Raw genomic sequence first — 15540 nt, 5'->3', positions numbered from 1 at the left:
TAATATACATTTTTATAATAATAATAATTATTATTATTATTACTGTAATTAAAAACTTTTTTTTTATTGGAAAGTGAAGAGACAACAATGTAAAAATGGACACAAACGTTGTAAGGACATCAGCTGTTTCAAACTGAGCAGCACAAATTTAATTGATTTTTTGAAAATGAAAAGCTCTTATTTTTTTTATAATAATAATATAGATTTGAATGAGAAAAGTTATGGCAACGTCTAATAGTATTTTTTAAATGAAAATATAAAATAATATACATTTTTATTATAATAATAATAATTATAACAATTATTATTTTTATTGTAATTACATATTTTTTTTTTTTTAAATTGGAAAGTGAAGAGACAACGTAAAATTGCCACAAAAGTTGTAAGGACATCAACTGTTTCAAACTGAGCAGCACAAATTTTATTTAATCTGCCCAGTATGAGTTTTTGAAGATGAAAAGCTCTTATGCTTTTTTTTTTAAAAATAATATAGGATTAAATGGGAAAAGTTATGGCAAAGCCTAATAGTATTTTTTAAATGAAAATATAAAATAACATACATTTTTATTTTATTATTGTTGTTAATAATATTAATAATAATAGTTTTACTAATAATATATATAATATAAAATAATATTTATTATTATACTCAAATACTACTACTACTACTACTACTACTACTACTACTACTACTACTACTACTACTACTAATAATAATAATAATACTAATGAAAATAACAATAATTACAATTATTATTATTATTATTATTATTATTATTTTTGTAATTAAATTTTTTTTACTTATTGTAAAGTGAAGATACACGGTAAAATTGCCACAAAAGTTGTAAGGACATCAACTGTTTCAAACTGAGCAGCACAAATTTAATTTAAGCTTTGAGTTTTTGAAGATGAAAATTTGTTACATTTTATTGTTAATGCCATGGAATATTAGGAGTGTATAAATATCTTTAACCCCCTAAGTTACCAGCACGATTTTTTTGTGCCATAGTCTGTAATATGATATCAAAGATTTACGGGCCACACGCTCTTCACGAGCCACAATCATTGGATTGCCGTACTGCTGGCACTATTCCATTTTTGTATTGCAGAGCCCATTATGAGCTATAATATATGACAAACTGTGGCCCTTTGCTTGCCTTTATCCGGCCCTTGGAGCACTATTCCTCCCACTGACACCAATGATGAGGCACTATTCCTCCCACTGACACCAATAATGAGGCACTATTCCTCCCACTGACACCAATGATGGGGCACTGTTCCTCCCACTGACATCAATGATGGGGCACATTTCCTCCCACTGACACCAATGATGGGGCACTATTCCTCCCACTGACACCAATGAGGGGGCACTATTCCTCCCACTGACACCAATGATGGGGCACTATTCCTCCCACTGACACCAATGATGGGGCACTATTCCTCCCACTGACACCAATGATGGGGCACTATTCCTCCCACTGACACCAATGATGGGGCACTATTCCTCTCACTGATACCAATGATGGGGCACTATTCCTCCCACTGACACCAATGATGGGGCACTATTTCTTCCACTGACACCAATGATGGGGCACTATTCCTCTCACTGACACCATTGATGGGGCACTATTCCTCCCACTGACAACAATGATGGGGAACTATTGTCAGGGTTGGGCTCAGCCCTTCCTTCTCTGAGCTGGCCGCTCAGCTGTCGGCTAATTGCCAGCTCCTATCTCTCTCCACAGTTACTCAGCTGTTGATGATATCCTGCTCATCAGTCCTGCCTACTTAAGCCGTCCAGCCCAGATGATCTCTGCCTTCGCCTTGGTCAACATCACAGAGACGCTCTCCTGCGTTCCTGTTAAAAGACTTGCTTGGCTGACATTCCTTCTGGCTCCAGATCCTGCTTGCCGTTTTACTACGCTCATCTCTGGCTTCCTGACTTCTGGCTTGGCTGACTATCCGTTCCACTTCCTGAACTCTGGCTATGTTTTGACTACGTTTGTTCTTTTTACTTTTATTATTAAACAAGTGTGATTTAACTGTACTTCTGTCTCAGTCTGATTTCATGGTTTCTGACAGTAGGCAAAGGCCATGAATTCAGAAGATACAGTCAATCCACTTGTTGGTAATATTTTTTCCAAATTGGATGAGCAGGATCACCACATGAATCAGTTTGCCTTGGCGTTACAAACGCTCCTGAGTCGCACGGCCCACCTGGAATTTACCACTGTGGCTGCTCCGGTACAACCTGAGTTGCAGGCCGTCCCTGCTGCTGTGCCAGTCTCTGTGCAGGCACCCGCCTCGAGTATTACCTCTATAAGAGGTATGTCTGGTTCCGCTCCGCTTCCCCAGCGATTTGGGGGCGATCCAGTCCAATGCAGAGGGTTTCTCAACCAGGTTGAGGTATACTTTGAGATGCTGCCCCAGGCGTTTCCCACGGACAGAAGCAAAGTAGGTTTCGTGATATCTTTGCTTTCTGAGAGAGCCTTGGCCTGGGCAAACCCTCTATGTGAGACGCAAAAATCTGTTGTCTTGAGTTACCCTGAGTTTGTGGCCTCCTTTAAAAGGGTATTTGATGTTCCCGCACGCTGGCTCCGTGGCTGAGGTTCTCTCCTGGTCGCCACAATGCAGTAAGAAGGTAGCCAAGGTCCTGTGCACCTCTTCACTCTCCTCCCTGCTGGAGGAGTACCGCGATTTTAGCAATGTCTTTCACAAAGGTCAAGCCGGTAGTTTGCCTCCACACCGGCCGTATGCTTGCGCAATTGACCTTCAACCTGATGCCATAAACCCTCATGGCCGGGTTTACCCTTTGTTGGTCTTGGAGGATAAGGTCATGGAGGAGTATGTTGCAGACGCACTTTCTCGAGGTCTCATCCACAAATCCTCGTCCCCTGCTGTTGCTGGTTTCTTCTTCGTGAAGAAGAAGAGTGGTGAACTGAGACCTTGTATTGATTATAGGGGTTTCCATCGTTTAACGATTAAGAATGCCTATCCGATTCCGTTGATTACGGAGTTATTTGACCGCCTCAAGGGAGCAACAGTTTTCACGAAGCTTGATTTGAGAGGGGCATACAATCTTGTGAGGATTAAGGAGGTCGACGAGTGGAAAACTTTAATACCAGAACAAGCCATTATGAGCATGTAATGCCTTTTGGCCTTTTTAATGCCCCGGCAGTTTTCCACGAATTCAAGGTTTACCTCGATGATATCATTCTGTTTTCCAAGTCCCTGGAGAGCCACCACACAGATGTCTGTCGTGTGCTTCAGAAACTAAGAAACTAAGAGAGAACAATCTCTATTGTAAACTGGAGAAGTGCGAGTTCCATCGTGAACAGATTAAATTCTGAGCTATGTCATTTCCACTGCTGGTTTTTCGATGGACCCAGAGAAACTTTCGGCAGTCCTACAGTGGCCCCCGACCCGTGGGTTTACGTCCTCTGCAAAATTTCCTGGGCTTTGCCAACTATTATCGGAAGTTTATTCATAACTTCTCATCTCTGGTCCTGACTGATATGACCAGAAAGGACCCACAGAGTTGGTCTCCAGAGTCTGTTAAGGCCTTTGAGAGTCTCAAGGCTGCCTTTGTTTCTGCTCCTGTGTTGGCACATCCTGATCCTACAATACCTTTTATCCTTGAGGTTGATGCTTCTGAGACTGGTGTTGGCGCCCTTCTGTCTCAATGTCCTACCTCTGAGAGCGCTATGCATCCTTGAAATTGTCACCTGCCGAGTGCAATTACGAGATTGGGTGACAGAGAGCTGTTGGCGATCATTTTAGCCCTGAAGGAATGGAAACATCTCCTCAAAGGTACCACTGTGCCGGTTCTCATTCTTACTGACCATAAGAATCTCACATTCTTGTCTGAGGCTAAACGCCTCTCTCCCAAAAGGGCACGATGGGCTCTTTTTTCTTGTCAAGTTTCAATTACATTGTCTCATTCTTACCTGGTATGTAGGGCTGAAGCCTTGTCACAACAATTTGCCTCCACTTCCAAGTTGGAGTCGGTTCCAGTTCCTGTTGTTCCTCCTGATCGTATTCTGGCTACGGTTCGCACCAGTCTCACTTCTCCTTTGGGTGACAAAATTCTTGCTGCTCATGTCCATGCTCCTCCTGAGAAACCTTGTGACCGTTGCTTTGTCCCCGAGAGTCTCTGTACTGCCATGCTCCAGACTTAGCATTCTCCCAAGGCAGCTGGCCACCTTGGGAAGAATAAACTCTTTTGGGCCATTTCCCAACAATTCTAGCGGCCTAGTCTACGTGCTGAAATAACCGCCTTCGTAGCTGCCTGTTGCGTGTGTGCTCAGAGTAATGCCGCGTACACACGAGCAGACTTTTCGACCGGACTGGTCCGACGGACCGAGTCCGGCGGACAGTTCGACCGCGTGTGGGCTTCATCGGACCTGCAGCGGACTTTTTCAGACTTTAGATTTGAAACATGTTTCAAATCTTTACGTCGGAACTCCGCCGGACCCAGTTCCTGTCAAAAAGTCAGCTTGTCTGTATGCTAGTCCAACAGACGAAAACTGACGCTAGGGCAGCTATTGGCTACTGGCTATCAACTTCCTTATTGTAGTCCGGTCGTACGTCATCACGTACGAATCCGTCGCACTTTGCTGTGATCGTGTGTAGGCAAGTCCGTTTGTTCGGAAAGTCCTTCGGAAGTCCACCTAAACCAATCCGGTCGAAAATTCAGCTCGTGTGTACGTGGCATTAGACTCCACGACATCTTCCAGTGGGCCTCCTACAACCCATACCCAATGGAGAGAGGCCCTGGACCCACCTGTCTATGGATTTCATTGTGGAGTTACCCTACTCCCAGGGCAACACTGTTATCCTTATGGTGGTTGACCGGTTAAAAAGATGTGTCATTGTATTCCAGCAAAGAAGTAGACCACTTCTAAGGAACTGGCCTCCATTTTTGCTCAGGAGATCTTTTGCTTACACGGGCTACCTCATTAGTTATATAGTATTTCATTTAAAATTATACTGCAAGGAATAAATTCCTCAAAGTGTGTGTGTTGTATTTAAAAAAAAAACAAACAAAAAACTTTAAAGATCTAATAAAAGCTTTGTATTTTTTTTTAAAAACTGCAATATTTCAAATTCTCATTAGTTATATAGTATTTAATTTAAAATTATACTGCTAGGAATGCATTCCTCAAAAAAAAACTTTAAAGATCTAATAAAGCTTTGTATTTTTTTTCCAAACTGCATTGTTTTAAATTCTCATTAGTTATATAGTATTTCATTTAAAATTATACTGCTAGAAATGCATTCCTCAAAGTGTGTGTTGTATTTAAAAAACAAAAACAAATACAAAATGTAATAGAAAATTGATTAAAAAAAATGAAAGATCTTATAGATATTTGATTAAAAAAAAATGTAAAAGTTAAAAAAAAATTGAATTTTTTAAAATCTTTTTTAGTAAAGATTTTTTATAGTACCTGCCAAATTCACGCTGCCTAGCTACTGATTACTGAAATGACGCCACTAAAGATTGTGCGTTTCCTCTCTGCGGATTTCATTCTAATCTTGTGAAAGTCCAGAGAGATGCAGTAGAAGGAAGAGATCAGGTCACACTCAGGGGATAAAACACATTATTTATCCATGAGATTTAGATGACCCTGATTACCATGATGGATATATTTAGCTCAGTTCTGCCGCAGACCTTGTGTTTTAAATATCTGTCTGTTTTTCTTAGATAAGTTATATTGTTATGAGTTTTTTTTTTCTTAATCATTTTTATCAGTACTAGTATTAGTGAGAACAATGACAGTAGGATCAGTAGTATTTTTCTTTTTTAATTTGAACTTTTTTACGTTTTTTTTTTTGTATTGATCGTTATTTTTTTTTATCTAATAATATGATTACACAATTTTTTGAACCAATTTTTAAGAATTTTCAACACAAGAAAAGACAAAGACATCAAGCAGTGGACATACCAGTCTTCAAAGGCACAGGGTATGCTTGAATAGCACTAAACAGATAAAGTAAGGCTGGATTCACACCTATGCAGTTTTAGTGCTTTTTGCATTTTGCAGATTTGCACTACAGTCCATTTAACATGGTTTCCTATGGAACACGTTCTGTAGTGCAAATATGCAAAATGCAAAAAGCACTGAAAATGCCATAGGTGTGAATCCAGCTTAATAAATGGTGAAAAAACAAACAAAAAAACATTAGAATACAATAAAACAGAAAAGCAAAAATCAAGGGCACAGGGTTCTTATATACACCAGTTTTTACTACTGGTAGTAGTAATTATTTTTCTATAAATTGTGATAAATAGTTTTTTAAATAGACCTTGAATTCCTTTTGTTCCAAATGTTTCATTATTTGGAAATTCGGATGTATCCGAATTCTGAATCGCAATAGTAACGAATGTAAATAATGAAACAAAGCTTGTCCGAAATTCCGAAATTAGATTCAAATGGAAATTCGATTTGAATTTGGAAACATATATGAAATGTAAACGTATTGTAATCTAATATTCTTAGATGTGAAAAATTTTGGTAGCTGAAAAAAAAAAAAATTGAATTAGAATTTTCCAAATTTGATCAAATAGAATTCAACTCGGCCTAACTGAATTCATCTCGGTTGAATTTGGAAAATTCCAATAAAATTTAGAAGAGGAATAAACGAAACGAATTCCAAAAAATGAATTTAACGAATTGAATGAAACAAAATGAGTTAATTAACAAATCGAAACAAATGTAAAAAGTAAATCTGTGCAAACAGTGGAAACCTGGACACCAGACACCACTTCCCGCCCAACCTCGTCGACTTTGAGCGGTGGTATCTGAACTATGGGTGCAGCTACAGACATCATTCAGATATCTTCTCTTAGAGACGGCGATTCCCTGCGCCATAGGAACGATCATAGCCGCTGTTCAGCTGCTTGATCATTCTTACAGGCAGCGGGAGGGGACGTTCCCCCCCCCCTTGACGGCTCGCCCGTATGATGGTCAAGAAGGAATCAGTCCATGCCGAAAGTTGACCTTAGAGAATCAGGAGGGCCAGATGTCTCTATGATCATTTTCGGAGGCCGAGCGCGATGTATTGACATCACCCTCGGCCTCTGCATTTGAAAAAATGCCGCCGCCTTGGCTGGGAAGCCAGGATCGTTTTTTTTTTTTCCAAGCTTAGAGGCGAGATGTGAGGACTTATAGACCCCAGATCGCACTGTAAAGAGGACATGTCATGCACTATACCTATTAAAAGGGATGTTTACATTCCTTGTAATAGGAATTAAAGTGATCAAAAAAAAAAAAAAGTAAAAAGAAAGTGTTGCAATAGAAAAATAAAACTAAAATAAACAATAAAAAAAATTAAATAAATTTAAAGCGCCCCCGCCCCGTGTGCTCGCGCGCAGAAGCAAACGCTTACGTAGGTCGCTCCCATATATGTAAATGAAGTTCAAACCGCACATGTGAGGTATCGCCGCAAACGTTAGAGCGAGAGCAATAATTCTAGCACTAGACCTCCTCTGTAACTCTAAAGTGATAACCTGTAAAATGTTTAAAGTGTCACCTATGGGGATTTTTAAGTACCGAAGTTTGGCGCCATTCCACGAGCGTGCGCAATTTCAAAGCACGACATGTTAGCTATCTATTTACTCAGCGTAACATCATCTTTCACATTATGCAGAAAAAAAATTGGGCTAACTTTACGTTTTTTTATTTTTTTTATTTACTATTTACTATTTACTACTATCTATTTACTCGGCGTAACATCATCTTTCACATTATGCAAAAAAAAAAAAAAAAAAAAAAAATTGGGCTAACTTTACTGTTTTTTTTTTTAATGCATGAAACGCATTTGAAAAATTACTGCGCAAATACCATGCAAGATAAATAGTTGCCACGGCCGCCATTTTATTTGCTAGGGTCTCTGCTAAAAATATATATATATTTCTATATATATATATAGATATATATATCTATATATCTATATAGATAGATATATAGATATATATATCTATCTATATATATATTTCTATATATATCTATATATATAATGATTAGGGGGTTCTGAGTAATTTTCTAGCAAAAAAAATGATTTTTACATGCATGAGCGAAGTGTCACAATTGGCCCAGGTAACAAGTAGTTAATACAAATAAAAAAAAAAAAAAAGTGCAGCTAATTATTAATTGATATGCTGAACCTATTAAAGTCCATATGATAACAGTCCCATTAAAAATGCTTTAAAGAAATAAAGATGAGAAATCCCGCAATCGGTTGATAGTGATGAGACAAATGGCAGAGGTGTCACCCGCCTATGATGTCACACCGCGCTTACTGTGTATTAAGTGACCCCCTGATAGAGTGTTCTCCCTTCATGATTGGATACCCCGAGGATAGCCAAGATTCCAAGTAAATTAAAAAAACGACCGACATAGCGTGATATCGCTTAAAAATGTATTAAGTAAAAAGAGTAACACTCACTTTGTAAGACTTAAAACAAGCGTGTATTGGCGACAGTTGTTTGTCCAGAAGTCAAGATGGCCAACATCGACCACGCATGTGCATGCGGAATTATGCACACACACGCTACCAACCGGGATTGCAGGATTTCTCATCTTTATGTCTTTAACCGCTTCCCGGGCCGGGCATCGCATATATGCTGCGGCAGGGCGGACCAGCTGCGGGAAATCACGTACCTGTACGTGATTTTGTGCACACGTTGTGGGGGGGGGGGGGGGGGTACGCGCTGCTCCCACTGTGATTGGACACAGTGGAAGCCAACCAGCGGGTCCAGCAGCCGCTAGGGCCGCCGCGACCCACCGATCGCTCAGTGGAGATGACAGAGCAGCGGGGTGCCAATGTAAACAAGGCAAACCGCTGATCTGTCAGGGAGCAAAAGAGAGATCTTTGTGTTTCAGCTAAGCTGAATCACAAACCTCTCTTTTTCTCTAGTGTATCCGTCCCCCCCACACAGTTAGTAAGCACCTCCCAGGGACACACTTAAACCCTTGATCGCCCCTTTAATCACCCCTGGTGTTGACCCCTTCCCTGCCAGTGTCAGCACTCATCACAGTATTGGTGTCACTGCTTCCCCAAAAATTGTCACTTAGTGTCCGATTTGTCCGCCGCAATGTCGCAGTCCCGCTAACAATCGCTGATCGGTGCCATTACTAGTAAAAACAACAAAAAATTCATGAGAAAGTCCCTAAATCTATCCCATAGTTGTAGACGCTATAACATGGCCTAAATTGATGAAGAAATTCGATTTTTTACATTTTTTTTATTGGGAATGTTTTATAGCAGAAAGTAACAAATATTGTTTTTTATTCAATAAATAAATAAAAAATCCATAAAAATATCCCATAGTTTGTAAATGCTATAACTTATGTTCAAACCAATCAATATACACTTATTGGGATTTTTTTACACCAAAAATATGTAGCAGAATACATATTGGCCTAAATTGATGAAGACATTTGATTTTTTACATTTTTTTATTGGGAATGTTTTGTAGCAGAAAGTAGTAAATATTGTTTTTTATTCAATAAATAAATAAAAAATCCACAAAAATATCCCATAGTTTGTAGACGCTATAACCTTTGCGCAAACCAATCAATATACGCTTATTGGGATTTTTTACCAAAAATATGTAGCAGAATACATATTGGCCTAAATTTATCAAGAAATTCGATTTTTTTTTACATTTTTTTTTAATTGGATAGGTTTTATAGCAGAAAGTGAAAAAGATGTTTTTTTTCAAAATTGTCGGTCTTTTTTTGTTTATAGAGCAGAAAATAAAAACCACAGAGATGATCAAAATATTGTTCTTTTATTCGATTAAAAAAAAAAATCCATAAATCTATCCCATAGTTTGTAGACGCTATAACTTTTGCGCAAACCAATCAATATATGTTTATTGGGATTTTTTTACACCAAAAATATGTAGCAGAATACATATTGGCCTAAATTGATGAAGACATTTTATTCTTTAATTTTTTTTATTGGGAATGTTTTACAGCAGAAAGTGAAAAAAAAATGTTTTTTTTTTTTTTTTTTTCAAAATTGTCGGTATTTTTTTGTTTATAGAGCAAAAAATAAAAACCGCAGAGGTGATCAAATACCATCAAAAGAAAGCTCTATTTGTGGGGGAAAAAAAAGGATGTCAATTGTATTTGGGTACAGCGTCGCATGACCGCGCAATTGTCAGTTAAAGAAACGCAGTGCCGTATCGCAAAAAATGGCCTGGTCAGGAAGGGGGTAAAACCCTCCGGAACTGAAGTGTTTAACGCACTTTTAATGGTCTGTTATCATATGGCCCTTAATAGGTTCACATATCAATTAATAATTAGCGCTGCACCTTTTTTTTTTTTCGTTTTGCCCTTCTGGGGGATGGTACCCAGTAGGTGGTTGGGGAGTGCATAAATAGTCAAGGGTCTGGAGCAGCCCCGATCTTGTCCAGGAAGAGAAGTTCTCTACCTAATGGCCTGCTGCCCTTCTTGGCAGCCAACATTAAGGCCTAAATTTTATCATCGAGGTCCCAGCTATGTTAGAGCTGGGGGGGGGGCGGGCTGTTTTGCTGAAAATCTCTGGAACTACCTAAAGGAGTTCACTGAGGATCTGGTCTGGAGAGTTCACAGGAGAAATGTCTGGCTGATATTGGAAGGAGGCATCCAAGTATTCAGGGACATTGTGAGTATAGACCTGAGTGTAGGATCCTGGGGACTGTTTGCTGCTATTATCCCTTGTACATTAGTGCTAGTGCTTGCTTGGACTGGGACATTTCTTATGGTGTCTCAGTGCTGTCAATTCCCTTGGCTTCTACTAGAAGGACTGTTCTAAGTAGTAGTGATAGATGCAGAGTATCCTCTTGTTCGGTGTAAATGGAAACTCTTAGGTGACAGATCCATGGATGTTTTTGACTGCCCACTGGTTCCTTGGTTTTGGTTTTAATATGACATTTGTAGGGAAGTGCAGTCTACTTTCTCCACTGCAGGTGGTACCCTTCCCCAGAAGGTACCATAACTAGAGAGGAAGCCGAGAGGAACACAGACCCTCTATGGTTTTCTTGGTCACTGGGGGAAGCACCCAATTGGATGTTGCCGTCCAATGTGACTTCAGCAGGCATCTTGGGGCAGGCAGAGCCTATTTAAGGCCCTGGCTCCCAGGCTTGGCACGCTTTTTACGAGTGGGTAGAGTATGGAAAAGTATCCCGTCTGTGAGGGACAGTTAGGGAAAGGTTCCTGACAAGGAGGGAAAGCGTAGGGTCACATCTCTTCTGGACACCTTCCGGGGTGGGCACTAGGCGGCCAGTCCGGGCTCGGTCTCCTCTCAACAGACGCCTTCAGTCCATCTAGAATCTGCTTCTATCACATTGCTGGAAACTGTGGGTGCACCTGGCTAGGTAGCCCTCCCACAGGGTTTGTTGTGAACGGTTGCTGCATTACTTCGATACAAGCTTTCCATTGCACCTGTCTGTGTGAATTATTGCCCTTGCACCACACCTAAACATTTAGTAACATAGTTACAAAAGGTCTCTTGAAACCTAGAAATTTGAAGATGTATTTGGGATTTGTAAGGTGCAAAATTATAACAAAATCGTTTATAAAAGGTAGAAATTTATTAGAACATTCAAAACAAACATACAAAAGGAAAGTATTGATATTACAGTACTAATGCATGTGCTGACTGATTTCATCTCTACATGTTTCGCCTTGGTAATTGGCTTCTTCAGGAGAATTTATTGATATCAGGAACAGTGAGCACTAGAAGTAAAACATTTTTTTAGAAAAATAGATCAACAGTCTTTATGAAAATTAATTTTACTCCTAGTGCTCACTGTGCCTGATATCAATAAATCCTCCTGAAGAAGCCAATTACCAAGGAGAAACATGTAGAGATGAAATCAGTCAGCACATGTACTGTAATAGCAATACTTACCTTTTGTATATTTGTTTTTATGTTCTAATAAATTTCTACCTTTTATAAACGATTCTGTTATAATTTTGCACCTTAAAAATCCCAAATACACCTTCAAATTTCCAATTATCTTTTAAGGGATGTGGTGCTTTATCTTTATTAAATGATAAGCAAAACACCTTGTCTCTTGAAACTTGTGTGTCTGCCCATAGCAATGTGTAGCCTTTCATAGACCGTGAAGTAAGCTATACGGTTCTTATCTTTCTTCAACATCTATTCAGCCAGGGATCAACAAAAACCTTTATATTCTACACATAGAACTGATAATAAGGCAAATGTTCATTGGAGGAGGCAACCTCCCCCCCCCCCCTTCCCCCTTCATGGGGAATTTTTAGCATTTGCTAGAATGTTGCATCTTTAAAAACAAGTAGTTCCCAAATTTCTGTCCTAATGAGCTCCCTTTACCTCCATCTCTCTGTATCCAGACCAGACACATCAGGTAGTTATTGACCCAACTTGGTTTCTGCATTCTTCTTGAAGTGCATTTGCCTGATGAGATGGTCACTTAACAGCGACTCGCCATCGATCTGTGCCTCCCGTGGGAAGAGCGCGGTACAGAATTTGACTTATTAGCACCAGTTATACTGGAATTTCCTCGGGTAGTTAATTAAGGAAACATTGCAGACCTCTGATACTCTTCCATATAAAACATCACGGTGATTTGAGAAGGCATCGTGCTACCGGATAGATTTCACTAAGCCGTAATGTAAGGACGGGTAATTAGTGTTCATCGCCGGCCATCCTGCTCCATTATCATTTCCACTATACCACCAGGAACGTCTCTTCCTGATTTTTATGTGTCCATCATGATGATGTAATGTTGAGGGCGGGGCGGGGCAGAGGCACAATGCTCCTCCTACTGACTCCCAGTTGTTTGGATTGGTCACAGACCCCAAATATTCAAAGAGACCTACCCAATCCTGGCTTCAGGAAACAGAATTGCTACATTGAAACAAAAACTACTAATGAAAAGTTACATTCAGAGATGCCCTTGGAGACGGGGTTGGGTCAGGTGTTTCTTTAAATGTGGAACTAGGTGTATTAAAGAGGTAGTAACCCTAAAAAATAGATCCTGTTCCTTTAACCTCTTAGTGCCGGCGCCTCCCGACTCTTTAAGAGGTTTATGACGCCAATTCTAATCCTAAATTCTAATCCTAAATACCTTAATCCACGTTGTCGATGTGTGGTCACGTGACTGCCCAGCGGACGTCAGAGGGAAATCTCAGCCCCTCCCACTGTAGTCCTTAGGTCGGAGAAGGAGAGCGGCGGGCAGTCATGTGACCACACATCAGCGTTGTGTATTAACTCATTAACATACCCTGTTTCCCCGAAAATAAGACCTAGCGTGATTGTCGGTGATGGCTGCAATATAAGCCTCACCCCCCAAATAAGCCCTACCTTGAAAATAAGACCTACAAGGACTTTAACTAGGGCTTATTTGGGGGTAGGGCTTATATTGCAGCCATCACTGACAATCACGCTAGGTCTTATTTTCGGGGGAAACAGGGTAGTTACATAATTAAGTTGAAAAAAGACACAAATCCATCCAGTTCAACCAATAAAAGAGAAAAAAAAAACATACAATCCCATATACACAATCCTATATCCACAGTGGATCCAGGGGAAGGTAAAAAACCCCAGCAAAGTATGATCCAATTTGCTACAGCAGGGAAAAAATTCCTTCCTGATCGCCCGAGAGGCAATCAGATATTCCCTGGATCAACTTTCCCTTTAAATGTTAGTACCCAGCTATATTATGTACATTTAGGAAAGTATCCAGGCATTTCTTAAAGCAATCTACTGAGCTGGCCAGAACCACCTCTGGAGGGAGTCTATTCCACATTTTCACAGCTCTTACTGTGAAGAAACCTTTCCGTATTTGGAGATAAAATCTTTTTTCCTCTAGACGTAAAGAGTGCCCCCTTGTCCTCTGCGATGACCTTAAAGTGAATAACTCAACACCAAGTTCACTATATGGACCCCTTATATATTTATACATGGTGATCATATCCCCCCTTAATCTCCTCTTCTCAAGAGTGAATAAATTCAGTTCCTCTAATCTTTCCTCATAGCTGAGCTCCTCCATGCCTCTTATCAGTTTGGTTGCCCTTCTCTGCACTTTCTCCAGTTCCCCGATATCCTTTTTGAGAACTGGAGCCCAAAACTGAACTGCATATTCCAGATGAGGTCTTACTAATGATTTGTACAGATGATAGCCCTCTCTCTGGAGTCCATACCTCTCTTAATACAAGAAAGGACTTTGACTCAGCCCCCCAAGTACATAACTTTACTTTTATCAACATTAAACCTAATTTGCCACACAGTTGCCCAATTAAACAGAGCATCGAGGTCGGCTTGTAAATTGGAGACATCCTGTAAGGACGTTATTCCACCACATAGCTTGGTGTCATCTGCAAAGACTGAAATGGTACTTTTAATCCCAGACCCAATATCATTTATAATGCTGCGTACACACGAGCGGATTGTCTGTCAGAAAAAACTTGGATTTTTTTTCCGAAGAAATTCCACTCAAGCTTGCCTTGCATACACACGGTCACACAAAAGTTCTCTGAACTTTCGACCGTCAAAAACGCGGTGACGTACAACACTATGACGAGCCGAGAATATGAAGTTCAATGCTTCCGAGCATGCGTCGAATCATTTCCGAGCATGCGTAGGAATTTTGCGCGTCGAAATTTGTACAGACGATCGCATTTTCGGATAGGAACTTTTTCCGACCGAAGAATTAAGAACCTGCTCTTAATCTTTTGCTGGCGGGAATTCCGGCAGCAAAAGTCTGAGGGAGCACACACACACGGACGCATTTTCCGACCAAAAGCTCTCATCTGTCTTTTTTTGGCAGAATTTCCGATCGTGTGTACGCGGCATAAGGGTTTTAAAAAGCAAGGGTCCCAACACTGAACCTTGGGGTACACCACTGATAACCTTAGACCATTCAGAATATGAATCATTAACCACTACTCTCTGAATTCTGTCTTTTAGCCAGTTTTCTATCCATTTACAAATTCATCTTTCCAAACCTGTAGACTTTAATTACACATGAGCCGTGTGTGGGGAACTGTGTCAAATGCTTTTGCAAAATTCAAATATACCACGTTCACAGCCACCCCTCTGTCCAAGTATACCACGCTCACAGCCACTCCTCTGTCCAAGTATGAATCCATGCTGATTACTGCTAATGATACCGTTTTCATTACTAAAATCTTGTATATAGTGAGTCCCTTATAATTCCCTCCAAGAGCTTGCATACTATTGATGTTAGGCTAACTGGCTATGTTCCCCGGGATATATCTCGGCCCTTTTTAAATATTGGTGCCACGTTGGGTTTTCTCCAATCAGCTGATACCATTCCAGTCAGTAAACTGTCCACAAAAATTAGGAACAATGGTCTGGCTATCACCTGACTGAGTTTCTTAAGGACCCTCGGGTGCAAGCCATCTGGTCCCGGTAACTTATTTGTTCTATCATTACACCCTCCCCATTTAGGTGCAGTCTGTCCCTGCTAAAGAGCAGGTAAGCGACTGAGAAGTCGGCCCAGTTCTCCAGAAACCCAAACCCCTACTCTCTTCACCAGCT

General features: G+C 40.2%; 1 protein-coding gene across 1 annotated transcript in view; it reads left to right on the top strand.

Moving 5' to 3' along the window:
* Window positions 1-15540, top strand: part of LOC141113900 (uncharacterized) — a 158204-nt gene that overhangs the window by 116595 nt on the left and 26069 nt on the right. The window lies entirely within an intron of this gene.

The sequence above is a fragment of the Aquarana catesbeiana genome, linkage group LG12 (genome assembly GCF_042186555.1).
Source record: "Aquarana catesbeiana isolate 2022-GZ linkage group LG12, ASM4218655v1, whole genome shotgun sequence".
In the NCBI taxonomy this organism is placed as follows: Eukaryota; Metazoa; Chordata; class Amphibia; order Anura; family Ranidae; genus Aquarana; species Aquarana catesbeiana.
This window is presented reverse-complemented; position numbering and strand designations above follow the sequence as displayed.